General features: G+C 46.8%; 1 protein-coding gene across 8 annotated transcripts in view; it reads left to right on the plus strand.

Annotated features, from left to right (window-relative positions):
• LOC146189041 (sodium-coupled monocarboxylate transporter 2-like) overlaps window positions 1-15,668 on the plus strand; it is a 78,733-nt gene that overhangs the window by 5,005 nt on the left and 58,060 nt on the right. For 3 of the 8 annotated variants that reach the window (XM_084603968.1, XM_084603972.1, XM_084603969.1), the window contains exon 1: window positions 3,671-3,832. The exons of the other annotated variants lie outside the window; for them this stretch is intronic. The gene's annotated coding sequence lies outside the window, so the exon portion shown is untranslated. Of the gene's footprint in view, window positions 1-3,670; window positions 3,833-15,668 lie in introns of those variants that run through there. 8 annotated transcript variants of the gene reach the window in all.

Below are 15,668 nucleotides of genomic sequence, written 5' to 3' on the forward strand. Positions count from 1 at the left end.
TTATGGAACGAATTAACATCCCGCCGTTGGTGTTTGAGCCGAGATCTTTTGCATGCCAGGCGAATGCGAAACTCGTCGATCACGAAGGCTCTCGTATTTCTAAACATGGTGCCTAATGGCCTGAATACATGCTATATTTACATGAACTGTTTATAGCATTTTGTTTTTGAAGAAATGCCGCGAGAATAACCTGATAGATACGGAGAAACAGAGCTACGCGGAAGGGAGTCATTACGGTTTAAAGTAGGTTCCTTCATATACTTTCCTAAATTTGCCGAAATAAGATTTCGGCGAGAAAAAAAAAAGCTGATTAACAGTGCCATTGCATTGTTCTAGGTTCGCAACCTTTGCTAATAATAAGTGCCAAACTTATCAGAGGACACCTAGTACATACGCCTGGGTCAGAACTAGTTAGTAACGTGTGTTTCGAAAGTGTACTGGTGTATGAGCAATAATAATTTTAAAATTAAGATATTTAAAACAAACGCCTAAACATATGCGCAGTAGAAAGCAGGAGTTAAAAGCTTTATTGCGTCTATTGTTAAGGTGCAGCTTAAGTCTGCTCCTCATTTTTGGAAATACTAGCCTATATTTGTGTATCAAATCTGCCAACCCAGTTAGTACGTGAGTGGTCATTCCGCTCTCTAAAGAAGACGCAGGGCGAAGCACCACAATCGCGCAGGTTCGGCAGAAAGAATACAGATTCAGTGCACCACCGTCACCAAAGATAGTTACGTCTGATTAACGGATTTGGGATTGTCTGTTAGATTGCCATCATCAGCCCGTCATAAATTTACTCTTGTCGTGCCTTGGTCAAGCGCAAAACAACTATGCCAAAATTTCAGAAATACACACGGCCCCTATAAAGCGCAAAGCTCCACTATGTCTTGTGTAAGCTCAGCTGAAGATGGAAAGCACCTTGACCTACAACTAGCCAGATGTGCGAGTGGAGATTTGAGCTTTGACCATTGACAGCAGGTACACTGTCACTTGCTCGTTCTTGTAGTTGACGGAGTGCTCGGCTCCGTTGCAAAAGCATGTATGCCCATTTGTAAACATATGGAAGTATTTATGGAAGTATCTAAAAAGTAAGTGGAGTATTATAGATGACGTCAACTATAGCTCGAATCTGGAAGACAAGACTGAGCAGTTTATACTTCATTTTCAGTCAGTGTTTTCGCTATCGTGATGCCCTACCAACTGCTTACACATTGTGAATAAGTTTACGGAAATGGATGGTATAGATTTCCTAGTAGAAGGAATAGTTTTAATTTTGCACAACTGCAGGGTAAACACGGCCCCCGGTTTTGACCGTAATTCGAACTCACCTTGAAGAACTGTGCAGTTTCTGTCTGTCCCTTTTAAGCAACACTCTTTCAAAAATCAATGATGTCGGCGCCTTGAAAATTGACTACAAAAGCGCCAACATAGTTCCTTCATATAAAAGTGGCGACAAAACAAAAACTGGTAACTATAGGCCTATTTTCCTTGCAAGTGCCATATGCAAATCACTAGAGAACATCATTTTGAAATTGAAAGTGAAAGTTTATTAGCCTGAACATGTTTACAAAGTGCATAAAAATACAGACGAGGGTCCCATAGTCAGAAGACTGCACTGGGACCCTCCCACTAACTTATTTAAGCACTTCCACGATACCTTCTTTGTCCAATGCCACATGACTTCAGAAAGAGATTTTCTTGCGATATGCAACTGATACAGTTTGCTCACGATGTTAGCTTTCACATTTACCATGCATGGTAAACAAGTTGACTACATATCCCTCCGACGACCTCTGGCGCTGCATGGTTATACAAAAATCAGTCGTATAGCCAACTAGCCCGCGCTCGCAAGCGCTATTGACTACATGTATTTGGATTTTCAAAAAGCTTTGGAATCTTTCGCACATAATGTATTACAAGTGAAATTCTCTAGCCTCACAGTTACTCCTACCCTGCTGAAATGGCTCGGAGCGTATCTCGTCGGTAGAAACCAACGCATTATTCTTGAAGACTCAAGTTCATCCCAAATTGCGGTTTTATCAACTGTTCCTCAGGGATCAATTTTGGACCCTCTTCCTTTCTTAATATTTATCAATGATATAGTTGGTCGGGTTTCCAGCCGGGTCAGACTGTATGCTGACATTGTTGGCAGTCACTTGTGTAAGCGACTCCTATCAATTGAAAAGTGACCTCGACTCTGTCTTAGCATGCTACAAAGTATGAAATACGACTATAAATTTTTCAAAATGTAAACTTCCGCAATTTACAAATAAAATGTAACCTTTACCTACCCAATACCATCTAGGTGACAGAAACTTATAATTTGTTGAGAATCACAAGTACTTAAGTCTTATCTTCGCAAATAACCTTTCTTGGAAAGACCACGTAAACCATATCGCTGCCAAAGCTAGCCGTGTGTTGAAATTTTTAAAGCGCAATTTCAAGCAGGCACCTGCTGATTTGAAGGGGACATTCTACTTGACAAACGGGCGTCGCATCAAAGAATATGGTTGTGCGACTTGGGATCCGGAAACAAAAACACTAAGTAGCGAACTTGAACGAATTCAAAAACGAGCAGCAAGGTTTGTGTCCACAAACTGTAATTTCCCTGAAATCTCCCGTCAGATGAGCAAACATTTGGAGTTGCCTCTATTGCAAGACAGACGCAAATACCTTAGACTATTTTACAATATCGTTATAGGCACAGCAGGTTTGTTTTAAAGATACATGCATGAAAGCTCCCAGTCATATATCCTCCCGTTTAAATTATTCTTGAAATGTTCAAGAATACCAGTGCCGTACAAATGTTTTCAAAAACTCATTTTTTTTTTTTCAAGACAGTGCATGATTGAAATAAATTGCAGAAGTAGCTGATACGAAGCTGCACAAGTCTGCTCATGTGGGAACGTAAGAGCGCTAAAGAAATGAATAAAATTCAAACCAGACGTACACAGAGCGCCTCTACCTGCAAATGTCTTTTTTTTTTAATCCGAGGGAGCAGTATAAAGGCCAAAGGCATTGTAGTTTGCATTCTTACCGTCTCTTTCCAGGTAACTGTTAACTAAGAACTTCCTTCTCTTATCGCGGACTCCATGCCGCGAGGAAAAATAAACCATTTATTTCTTGTTTGCGAGGGCAATAAGCGAAAGGGTGCTCGCGCAAATCTGTCACATCAATTGTTTGCCTTGCCACTTTATAATGGGAAATGCATTCACGCCATCTCACCGTTTTTATTTGTTACGTTTTGATTCCAAAATGCAAAAGCAAATCTAACCATTCTTAGGTGCTGTCAGCTATAAAACGCGGTGAAACGAAGTGGCGTCCGTGTGCTGTGCGATGTCAGCGCACGTTAAAGATCCCCAGGTGGTCGAAATTACTCCGTAGCCCTCCACTACGGCTCCTCTTTCTCTCTTTCCACTTTCATTCCCACCTTCCTCCCTTCCCTTACGGCGCGGTTCGGGTGTCCACAGAGCAAGTGTGACAGTTACTGCGCCTTTCCTTTCCTGTGAACCAATTTTCTACCCCCACACTCGAACATTCAAAAACCCCGCTGCTATGCTGTAGTGACAGGATACGTCGCACGAGAGCGCCACCCACTGCGACCCTAGCGTCATCTTGTGCAAGTCGATGGAAGTACGTGTCGTGTTTGGCTATGTGCCATCCAGCCGGCGAAGCCGGTCCGTAAATAATTGCGGCCGTTGCGCTCTCCCGCCGAAAGATTCATTCAATCGTGACTCGTAGACCCGGCTAGACCTGTCTTCGTGCGCTGCCTTTAATTCGGATTCAGGTGAAAGCCACCAAAAACGGCGATCCAGACGAATATTTCTCAGAGGTGAGAACGCTCTTCACGTTGTCATTCCTCTCGATCTCCTGCCGCAGCGAACGCCTCTGCTCTTTTGATCTGCCGCTTCATATATTTCTCTCTACGCCTGCAGATACACTACACCATTCACTATTTTCGGGGAGTAAATGATGTCTGTGAACTGCGGGCCTCGTTCGTTTCATAGCCGCTGCCGTTTACGCTCGCATAAAAGCGGCAAAACCAGCAAGTACGCGCGTGCGCACTGAGACTTGTGTTTTACCAGCGTCGTCTGCTAGGCTGTTCTCGGAACTAGGATCACCCCCGGCGTCTTTCTATCAATCCGCTCTTCCCCGTAGACATCGAAGTCGGCTTCCTACGGCGTGCTTTAAGCGCTGGTGCATAAACTGCAGGATAAGTCTATTGACTCCAAGTGACTGCTGATAGATGAGCAATCTAACTTTACCTACACGCCGCCAAGAAGATTGTGTTGACAATTTATTTCGCGAATTCAGATAAATAACTTTTGATATATTGAGAAAGTTCAAGACTTAAGCTCCTCTAACTTTGTAAGTGTAATTGGTTTCAGCGCTTTCCGTACACGTCGTGACAGGTTCCTTCCAAGCATGCCGGAAGGAACCTAGCAGACGAAGCTGCAGCGATAAAACGGCGAGTGATCGAACGTTTCATCGGGTCATTTTTTCTTATTGCAGCAGCCTGCTGGATTGTTTAGCAGCTGGGGCGCAGCGGTGTAATAGTTGTGTCATTATTTTTATATACTGCACGATGTACGCTTTCGCATGAGGTATACTTCGATATTCGTCCGATCGGCGCTTAATTCAAACTTACTGGCGTAAGCGATATAAATAGAAAATATTGTAATTGCAGGTGCTCGTCTTAGTAAATATCTGTAGCACAATTCTTGCTCCCCTTTAGGAACAGGTTTGAGTGCTATTTTCTTTTCTTTCCATCAAGGTATGATCACATGAAAGCTTCCAATCCAGCAGACCAGATAGAATTGGTTGAGATATCAAAGCTAATCAATAAGCGCAAGGTGGCCGATATAAGGAAGTATAACATGGAGAAAATTGAGGATGCTGTAAGGAACGGGAGAAGCCTTAAAGCGGTAAAGAAGAAATTTGGCTTAGGCGAAAACCACATGTATGCGATAAGGGATAAGGCGGGCAACGTCATCACGAATGTGGACAAGATAGTCAAAGTAGCCGAGGAGTTCTAAACAGATCTTTACAGTAGACAAAGTAGTCAGGACCGTAATGAGATTGGCGGTAAGGAAAAACAGTCAGACGTTTCACCAGTGACGAAGGACGAGGTCAAGAAAGCATTAGAAACTATGAAAAGGGGGAAATCAGCTGAAGAGGATCAGGTAACTACAGATTTGTTGATGGACGGGGGGGGGGGGGGGATATCGTGCTAGAAACACTGGCCACCCTTTATACGCAATGCCTGGTGTCATCGACGGAACCGGAATGAGAATGCAAACATTATTCTCATTCATAAGAAAGGGGACGCTAGGGACCTTAAAAGTTACAGACTAATCAGCTTACTGTCTGTTACGTATAAGGTATTTACTAAGGTAATCGCTAATAGAATCAGGACAATCTTAGGCTGCAATCAAGCAAAGGATCAAGCAGGTTTTCGGAAACGGTACTTTACAATCGATCATCTCCATACCATCAACCAGGTGATAAAAAAATGTTCGGAATATAACCAGCCCTTATACATAGCATTCATTGATTACGAAAAGCATTTGACTCAGTATAAACCTCGGCACTGATGCAGGCATTGCGAAATCAGCGGATAGACGAGCCGTACGTGAAAGTGCTAATATATATATATATATATATATATATATATATATATATATATATATATATATTGTACTGTGATAGTCAGCACTTCAGCCATCGACATGAACCTGTGCGTTGTGCGACGAAGACAAAGAAGAAGTACGCTGGGCTCGCCGTTGCAAGGTCCTGCTCTCACAGCTCTCCATCTGAGCGTCAATAAACGCCCTACTACAATTGGCGGAGGTGCCGGAAACGATCCCACCCAAACTGGAACTGCGAAGCCGTACACTACCATCTACGACCACCATGCAAGACGAGTCCACTTCGACGCTGCCGGCCGTTCCACCCACGATCATGTGTGCTGGCGTCGTGCGCCAGCGTGACCCTTGCTTGTTCAGCGGCACGGCCGATCAAGATGTCGACGACTGGCTGTCATCGTACGAAAGAGTAAGCAGCTACAACAAATGGGATGACTCATACAAGCTCAGTAACGTCATATTCTATCTGACGGACGTGGCGAACCTCTGGTTTCGCAACCATGAGGCTGACCTGTCATCTTGGTCGACATTTAAAAAGAATTTCGCGGAAGTGTTCGGCCGCCCGGCAGTGCGTAAGCTTCGTGCCGAACAACGTTTACACGATCGTGTTCAGCGCGCTGATGAGACCTTTACAAGCTACATAGAAGACGTCGTTGATCTCTGCAAACGAGTCGACCCGGCCATGCCGGAAGCAAACAAAATCCGCTATATCCTCGAGGGCATTTCTGAGGACGCCTTCCAGATGCTGGTAGCGAAAGATCCCACCAGCGTTACTGAACTCGTGAAGCTTTGCCAGAGCTACGACGAGCTCCGCAAGCGGCGCGCTTCTAGGCGCCGCTCCAGTGTGTGCGACGAAGGCGTATCCGCATTAGCCCTGGGTGGTTCGCCAACTTCTGAAGGGAGCCAGCTGAATCAAAAGATCAAAGATTTTATTCGTGAAGAGGTCGCACGTCAGATCTCACTCCTTCCCCATTTTCAAGACTCGGGCCGCCTCGTTCCTGAACTGGCTCCATCTTTGGCCCCTGCTATACGCCGTGCCGTACAAGAACACGTCGCTGATGTCTTGCCGTCCAACCCCGTGGTGCCGCCTGTGACGGCACCTCTCACGTATGCCCAAGTAACGGCTAGGCCACCACCTTCGCCCACGTCTGGCTCCTATGTGCAGGTCCCTGCCTACCGTTCACCGCGTCATGCTGAGCCTTCGTTTCAAGCCCCACCCTCAAGGTTCCGCCCACATCCTATGAAACCTTGGCGTACTACGGACAACCTTCCGATTTGCTATGCCTGCGGTCGGCCGGGCCATGTTGCGCGCCTTTGTCGCCAGCGCCTCCAACCTTCACAGCCTGACATTCGACTTTACCCGTACGATACCGACTCACGCTCGCAAATGATTCCGCCCGGTTCTCAATTTGTCCCACAAGATCGCCAAACCTATACCGCTCGTCGATCACATTCTTCTCGGCGCCGATCGCTTTCTCCAATGCTGCGACGTTCTACCAGCACCATTGAGGGAAACTAACAGTCGCAGTTCCGGGGGCAAGAACTGCACTTGTTTCGAATTCCTCAAGTCCTCCATGTCGTCCCGCTAATGTTATCAAAGTTTCTGTAGAAGGCGCCACAGTTCTCGCTCTCGTCGATACCGGTGCAGCCGTCTCCGTCATCAGTGAAGCGCTCTGCCGTCGAATTCGCAAAGTGACCACTCCGATTTCCGACTTTTCGCTCCGCACCGCCTCATCACAGCACATTCACCCCTCCGCATCTTGCACAGCCCGTGTGCTCATTCAAGACGTCTTGTACCCCATCGAGTTTATTGTTCTGCCGAACTGCTCGCATGAAATCATCCTCGGATACGATTTTCTATCGACTCATCAAGCCGTTATTGACTGTGCTCGTGCGCAAATTGCCTTCGCCCCCCTCTGTGATGCCCCCTTCTGTGATACCCCTCCCCGCACTGCAAAACTTCTCGTCGCCCATGACACCGACATTCCTCCGTTCTCTGCTGCCATCGTACCACTGTCTTGTGAGTGGGTAACTCCTTTGACTGCGATGTTTACACCTTCCGAAGCCACCTCCCGTCATCCCTGCCTCCTTTTTCCGTTCGCAGTTCTCGAAATTCAAAACGGCAAGAGTGCACTTTACGCCTCGAACCCATTTTCTTGCCCAGCAGTCCTGCTCCGTGGCGAATGCATTGGACGTCTTGAAGAGCTTGATCCCAGTCATATCACCACTCTTGCTGACTCAACCCCCTCCGTCGACGTTAGTCTGTGCTCTTGCGATGTTGCGACCGCTTCGACGCCCTCCGACGTTTTCCAACATGCTATTGATGCTGATCTTCCACTTGCGCAACGTAATCAACTTGTCGCCCTCTTGCAGAACTTCGCTTCTTCATTCGACTTTCCTCAAACTGACTTGGGCCGCACGTCTGTCGTAGAGCACACCATCGACACCGGTAAAACTGCACCTTTGCGCCAGCGCCCCTATCGCGTGTCGGCTTCGGAGCGCCAAGTAATTGCTGATCATGTGGACGACATGCTCCGTCGTGGTGTCATTCGGCCATCCCACAGTCCCTGGGCGTCTCCAGTTGTGTTGGTACCTAAGAAAGATGGCTCCTTCCGGTTTTGTGTCGACTACCGCCGGCTCAACAAGATCACGCGCAAGGACGTCTATCCTCTGCCACGTATCGATGACGCACTAGACTGCTTGCAGGGCGCCGAGTTCTTCTCCTCGTTGGATTTACGATCTGGCTACTGGCAGGTGCCAATGGCTGACGCTGACCGCTCTAAAACTGCCTTCATCACACCAGATGGATTATATGAATTCAACGTCATGCCCTTTGGGCTTTGCAACGCCCCGGCCACATTTGAACGCCTCATGGACACTGTGCTTCGTGGATTCAAGTGGCGAACCTGTCTTTGCTATCTCGATGATATCGTAGTCTTTTCTACCGATTTTCAATCCCACCTGCTCCGACTGAAGGACGTTCTCACTTGTCTCGCTACCGCCGGCCTCCAACTGAATCTGAAGAAGTGCCGCTTTGCTGCTCGCCGACTAACAATTCTAGGTCATGTCGTTTCTAAGGATGGCATTCTTCCCGATCCCACCAAACTTCGTGCAGTTGCCGAATTCCCACGCCCAAAATCACTGAAGCAGCTACGAAGTTTCATCGGCCTGTGCTCCTACTTTCGCCGCTTCATCTTAAATTTCGCCTCTATTATTGCTCCTCTCATCCAGCTCCTCTCCGGCAGCTCCGACCTCTGCGCATGGACACCTGCTTGTGATGACGCCTTCAACACTTTACGCCGTCTTTTAGTTTCGCCTCCCATCCTCCGCCACTTCGACCCGAATGCGCCAACTGAGATTCACACTGACGCTAGCGGTATTGGGATAGGCGCCGTTCTCACCCAACGCAAACCTGGTATCCGAGACTATGTGGTGGCGTACGCAAGCCGCACCTTGACCAAGGCAGAGTCCAATTATTCTGTTACGGAAAGAGAATGCTTGGCCATTATTTGGGCCATCGGAAAATTCCGTCCGTATGTCTATGGCCGACCATTTTATGTGGTCACTGATCATCACGCTCTGTGCTGGCTGGCGTCCCTCAAGGACCCGTCCGGCCGCCTTGCTCGCTGGGCTCTTCGCCTCCAAGAGTATGACATTCGTGTCATATATCGCTCAGGCCTCAAGCATACTGACGCAGACGCTCTTTCGCGCACACCGCTGCCTCCCTCTTCGTTGTCTGATGAGATTTGCGCCTACGATTTGTCTTCGCTTGCCACTATCGACATGGCCACGGAACAGCGGCGCGACCCGTGGATATCTACACTTCTGGACTTTCTTTCAAGTCACTCTCCAGGTCGTTTGTCTCGGGCACTTGCTCGCCAAGCTCACCATTTTTCAATTCGTGACGGGCTGCTCTATCGCCGCAATTATCTTCACGACGGAAGGAAGTGGCTTTTAGTCATCCCCCGTCATCTCCGCGCCGAAATTTGTGCTGCTTTCCATACTGATCCCCAGTGCGCCCACGGCGGAGTGTTGAAAACCTACACGCGCTTGCGTCTACGCTTCTTCTGGCGTGGAATGTACCGCTTTGTCCGCCATTTTGTCCGCTCTTGCCAGTCTTGCCAACGCCGAAAAACTCCTCTCAAGTCCCGTGCTTCGTTGCAGCCGTTGCCATGTCCTGCCCGTCCGTTTGATCGTGTCGGCATAGATCTATACTGTCCCCTTCCTACAACTTCAGCTGGCAACCGCTGGATTATCGTGGCAGTGGATCATCTAACCCGCTACACTGAGACATCATCATTGCCCTCTGCTTCCGCACGCGACGTGGCTGCCTTTATTCTGAAAAACCTGGTTCTTCGCCATGGTGCCCCTCGCGAACTGCTCAGCGACCGCGGACGCGTTTTCTTATCAGACGCTCTTGAGGCTCTCCTGAAAGAATGCCGCATCATACACCGCACCGCTACCTCGTACCACCCTCAGACGAATGGACTGACAGAACGTTTTAACCGCACTCTCGGTGACATGCTGGCTATGTACGTGAACACCGACCATTCCAATTGGGACCAAGTTCTACCGTTTGTTACTTACGCATATAACACCGCGACACAGGCCACTGCTGGATTCTCTCCTTTCTTTCTCCTTTACGGGCGCGAGCCGCCCTGTACTATGGACACACTTTTTCCCTACCGCCCTGACGTTTCCGAATCTTCCCCGCTATCCGATGCCGTCACGTACGCAGAAGAATGCCGTCAGCTCGCCCGCTCTCTCACAACAGAAAATCAGTGGCAACAAAAATACCTCCGTGATACCGGCGAAGCTTCGTCATATCTCCCGAACACACTGGTGTGGCTCTGGGTGCCCTCCACAACACCTGGCCTTTCAAAGAAGTTTCTTGCTCGCTACCACGGGCCATATAGGGTCCTCCAGCAAACATCTGCAGTCAACTACGTGGTTGAGCCCGTCACGCCCTCTGCGGACTTGCGTCGCCGTGGTCGTGAAACAGTTCACGTGAACCGATTGAAGCCATTCTATGACCCCGCTGTGCTTTCCGCGCCATAAGTCGCCAGGATGGCTCCTTTTTTTTACCCGGGGGGAAAATGTACTGTGATAGTCAGCACTTCAGCCATCGACATGAACCTGTGCGTTGTGCGACGAAGACAAAGAAGAAGTACGCTGGGCTCGCCGTTGCAAGGTCCTGCTCTCACAGCTCTCCATCTGAGCGTCAATAAACGCCCTACTACAATATATATATATATATATATAGTGGCTGCACAGAAACCATAATTCTGCATAAAGAAAGTAAGAAAATTCCCATAAAGAAAGGTGTTAGGCAAGTAGACAGGATCTCGCCAGTACTATTCACAGCTTGCTTAGAGGAAGTATTCAGAGACTTGGAATGGGAGCAGTTAGGGATAAGGGTAGATGGAGAATACCTCAGTAATCTGCGATTTGCTGATGACATTGCCTTGCTAAGTAACTCGGGGGATGAACTGCAAATAATGATTGATGGCCTAGACCGGAAAAGTAGAAAGATAGGCTTAAAACTCAATATGCAGAAGACTAAGGTAACGTTCAACAGCCTCGGAAAGGAACAGCAGTTAACGTTAGGTAGCGAAGCACTGCAAGTAGTAGGCGAATATGTCTACTTAGGGCAGGTAGTAACCGCAGATCCGGACCATAAAAAGGAAATGACAAGAAGAATAAGATTGGGTTGGAGCCCATTTGGTAAGCACTCGAAGCAGCTGACCGGTATCGCTGAAGAGGAAAGTATTCAACAATTGCATCTTACCTGTCCTATGGGACTGAAACGTGGAGGCTAACCAAGAGGGTTCTACTTAAGTTGACGACAACGCAGAGGGCTATGGAACGAAAAATAGTAGGGATAACATTAGGAGACAGGAAGCGTGCACAGTGGGTCAGCGAAATAACTCAATTTACTGACATTCTAGTGGAAATCAGGAAGAAGAAATGGGCATGGGCAGGACATGTAGGGCGAAGAGAGGATAACCGATGGTCGCTTAGGGTAACAGACTGGATTACAAGGGAAGGAAAGCGTAGCAGGGGACGGCAGAAAGGTGGACGGATGAGGTTAAGAAGTTCGCAGGGGTCAAGTGGATGCAGCTAGCACAGAACCGGGTTAATTGGAGAAATATGGGAGAGGCCTTTGCCCTGCAGTGGGTATAGTCAGGCTGATGATGATGATAACCACATTTTATCATCGCGCTATTTTTTTCTGTAAGAGAAGACGTCGCCCCAGGACACGTATTCGTGACACGGCCAGCTACGCACTGGGTCATTCCACTGACTGGGTCATGTCATTCCAATTAAATATCTAACAAGTCCGAATAATGCACCTATGTTAGTCGTGTCATGTCCAGTAAATGCTCGTGATGAATCTAGAATGTTTCTATGATAACGAAGCTCAGAAATGCCTCAGTGGTTACGAGCTCAGCTTGTACCTGAGACGCATCACCCTGATATCCATCCCGACCGCGCGGGAGCCTGTTAGTGGAGCCAAAATGCATTAGGTAGCCGTATGCTGTGCAATCTCTCTTCATAGGGAAGACTTCCGTGAAGTTTAAATTATTTAGAGCGCTGTACAACGTCCTCTATCACAGCGAGAGCCGCCTTTGGACAATAACTTACAGATACCGCGCCATCTGTCCGCAACTGTCGCTTTGTGTTGCCGAGAAAATGCAGTGACATACTCGTGATTTTATGGTACTTCCATCTGGCGCATTGACGTAAATACTTCCTGTGACTTTTACATACAAACCAGTGCCACCAGGTCAACCTCGTACTGTTCGAAGTTTCTTTGCAATTCTGTGCACAAGAAACAATTCGTTAACTGGGAAGGAGAGGGTGGTGAATGCGACTTTATCCGAAGGCTTTCAAAACAACAGGGCTGACGCGTCACGACGGGATTGCAGTCTTCAGTACGGCTGCCTGAACAGACCAAGACGACAAAGAAAATTAATCTGTGGCGCAGAGCGCTTGTGATAGGCACCGCGGATTGGTTGGCAAGAAGTATAGATGAGACCTCTTCACGGTGTTGCATAAAACGGATTGGTGGCAGTCCCGTAGAAACGTTCTTTGTAAGTTGTATTCAGTTTTACTACCGCCTGGTGTGTCAATACTTATTCGGTAACTATCGCTTTCGCATTTTGCCGCAGACAGCATATGCAGGTCTGAACACGTGACCTTCATTTTGCAGTTTACTTATAGACGATGGGAGGGCTGACGCGCAGCATGCCAAGGAGGAGATTAACGAATTGTTTTAATTCCGTAAGGAATTGTTGTAATTTCAGCACCGAAATTAATATAACACGGTGTAAAGTTCTCAGTCAGGTAGAAACCATCGATCATTTACTTTGCCTATGATCATTTCTTGCTGTAAAGCAATTGACAGTAATATCAACGACGAGGTACGCACGAGAGTGTTTATGAAAGAATTTTGAATATCGAGCGAGATGGCTCAGCTTTTAAAGCGACCATTTCGCCTCGTGTTTCTTAGGGGAAACTTGATGATCTCCGGTGTATCGTGTCCAAATAATCTCCCACCGTCATCATTGAGTGTCAACCTTCTTTGCTTATCGCTAGATGCGCAGCGTTCTCGCATCACTGCCTTCGACCACACTCACTTCCGGAGAGTTTTTGTTTCCTTTGTTTGCTGCCATGACATGCGCTGCATCGCCTGCAGCTGTAGCGAGCGCTCACGGCAAGTAGTAGGAATGGTTTCCTGGACGCTTTTTTTTTTTTTTTGTGAACCGGGATGTTTACGCATTCACGCGCTCCCGCGGATGTTCCAAAGCATGCTCATAAGTCACGATGTTTACTCATTCCTGATATTGGAATGTTCCATACGTGGTCCATTTGAAGCGAACAAAGCAGAAAATCTAGAAAGTCATTGCAATTTTGCCAAGTATTTCGGAATGAATATCATATCTTAATTACTGGGACACCAAATGTTTCAAAATATACCTTCCATAATGCAACTGCTATTATGGCTTTTAACAAGATTTTTTTAAGATCTCGTGGTCGCTATTATCGGTTGTGCACGGCTGCTATATACTTTTTCTTCGGGAATCCCGGTTCTCTGTGTACATAGCCAGGGAAAATAGAGGTCGCAATATTTGCTGCAAACGTTTCGCTCAGTGTGGATTCTCGTGATGCTGTGCCGCATTGTGACTAAAACTGTTGCTTGTGATAAAGCTTCAAATACGTTTACTTCGAAAAAAGCAGCGGTAGGAAAATTAGTTTTGTTATTTACTGCCGAACTGCACCCCTGATAATACGGCTTGCGCATTATATCGTAATGATTATTATCATCATGACCACTACGATTGCCTTAGCTGAAGTGACGATTTTAGCCATTTGAAGCAAATTTTTTTTCGTCACCTCCCCGCGAATTTTTATTTGCATAAAAAATTTTCTTCAAACCTATATTTCTTTTCCGTCAGCCGGACTAGAATCATCCCTTTGACGGCAATATAGAGGCTGCTATATACAGCATAATCACTGACATGGTTTGGACACCTGTGCCAAGCACCTTCTAAGCCCACTCTTCATAATGGACGATGCAAAATACTCTTTGTACCCGTAAAAATGCATCAGCGCATAAACTGAAGTGAAAAATATTGTCTTTTATATTTATGTAATACGTACATTTAGTGAGTTTTTCAGCTGGCTACTTTAGGTTCGGAACAGCGGATCCCAGTCGCGCCTCTGTTTGCTGGTGGAATCAAATTGCAAGAGACTTTAGTTTTACCCTCGGCGTCAATGTACGCTAAGGCCACTAAGCGATGAAAAGTATTCTAGCCGCCTATTATGCCTTCCTTCAGAAGTCACGTGGAACTCCAAGACGTTAAGCGTTACATTCTGTATTTCTGACATGAAGTACCATTTTGTTCGGTGTTAGCGAGGTGGTCATTCGTCTTCGTTGATCTTCGTGATAAAAATGTTACATCGCATAAAAATGTTACAGCGGCATGTGTCATGCGGGCGAAGTTCTGGCAATTGCTATTCATGAACGTTGACTGATAACCATCTATTGCATGAATATAAAGAAAGAAGCAACCACTTGTGCGAGGGGCGCTGATATATTGTTTTTGATGAATTATTGCAGTATGAGATGGGCACTATAAAAGAACCAAATAATTTAAACTCGATCAATGCGAGGTAGTGCAATTTTACTTCCACCAGTGACATAAGAATTCGAGTTTTATGACGTTATTCTAAGGCTGTTACTATGCGCGCATATAGATAAATGTATAGCATTGAAATTCTTTATTGAAAAGACATCCTTAAATGGACCATTTATACCTTAAACACCTTAAGGGCGAGGCTGAAGTTTATCTCCACTTTTTTACGGAGTGGTATGGTTGTAGTCGCACAAGTTGCTAAGACCCTCCCAGTGAGTAAGGGTTTAAATTAGGGGCTCTTATAAAACAATGCCGGTATTCTGCTAATTGAATCGTTCATACTGAACGAAGGTTACGACAGCATGAAAAGGTCAACGACCAGAGGAAAGGAGGAGCGTGCAGCACCACCCGTGGTGTCACGTTTGGTTCTTTGCCTGTTGGCCTTTTCTGTTTGTGCAGTTTCAGCCTGGGTTGTAATAAGAGAACTAGCGCGGAAGCTCATTTTATGAAATCGCACTAGCCACACAGTGTTGCGTTAGAGGAAAAGTCATTCAGTCAGTTCAGTCGTTATGTCGTGTCCGACTCTTCGTGACCCTATGGACCATGTCACGCCACGCTTTCCGGTCTCTCACTATCTTCCTAACATCACATAACTTCACCGGCAGTGCCTCGAGGATGCCATGTAACCATAGCGTTCGCTGCCTACCCCTTCTCCGGCGACCCTCAACCTTTCCCAACATCAAATCTTTCTCCAGCGACTCCTCTCTTCTCATCAGATGACCAAAGTAGCTGAGCTTTAACTTTAGAATTTAACCCTCCAATCAGCAGTCAGGGTTTATGGTCGACAATATCGACTGACTTGATCTTCTGGCAGTCCAAGGAA

Source organism: Amblyomma maculatum, chromosome 5 (genome assembly GCF_055883805.1).
Source record: "Amblyomma maculatum isolate TAMU_Amacu chromosome 5, ASM5588380v1, whole genome shotgun sequence".
NCBI classification, from domain to species: domain Eukaryota; kingdom Metazoa; phylum Arthropoda; class Arachnida; order Ixodida; family Ixodidae; genus Amblyomma; species Amblyomma maculatum.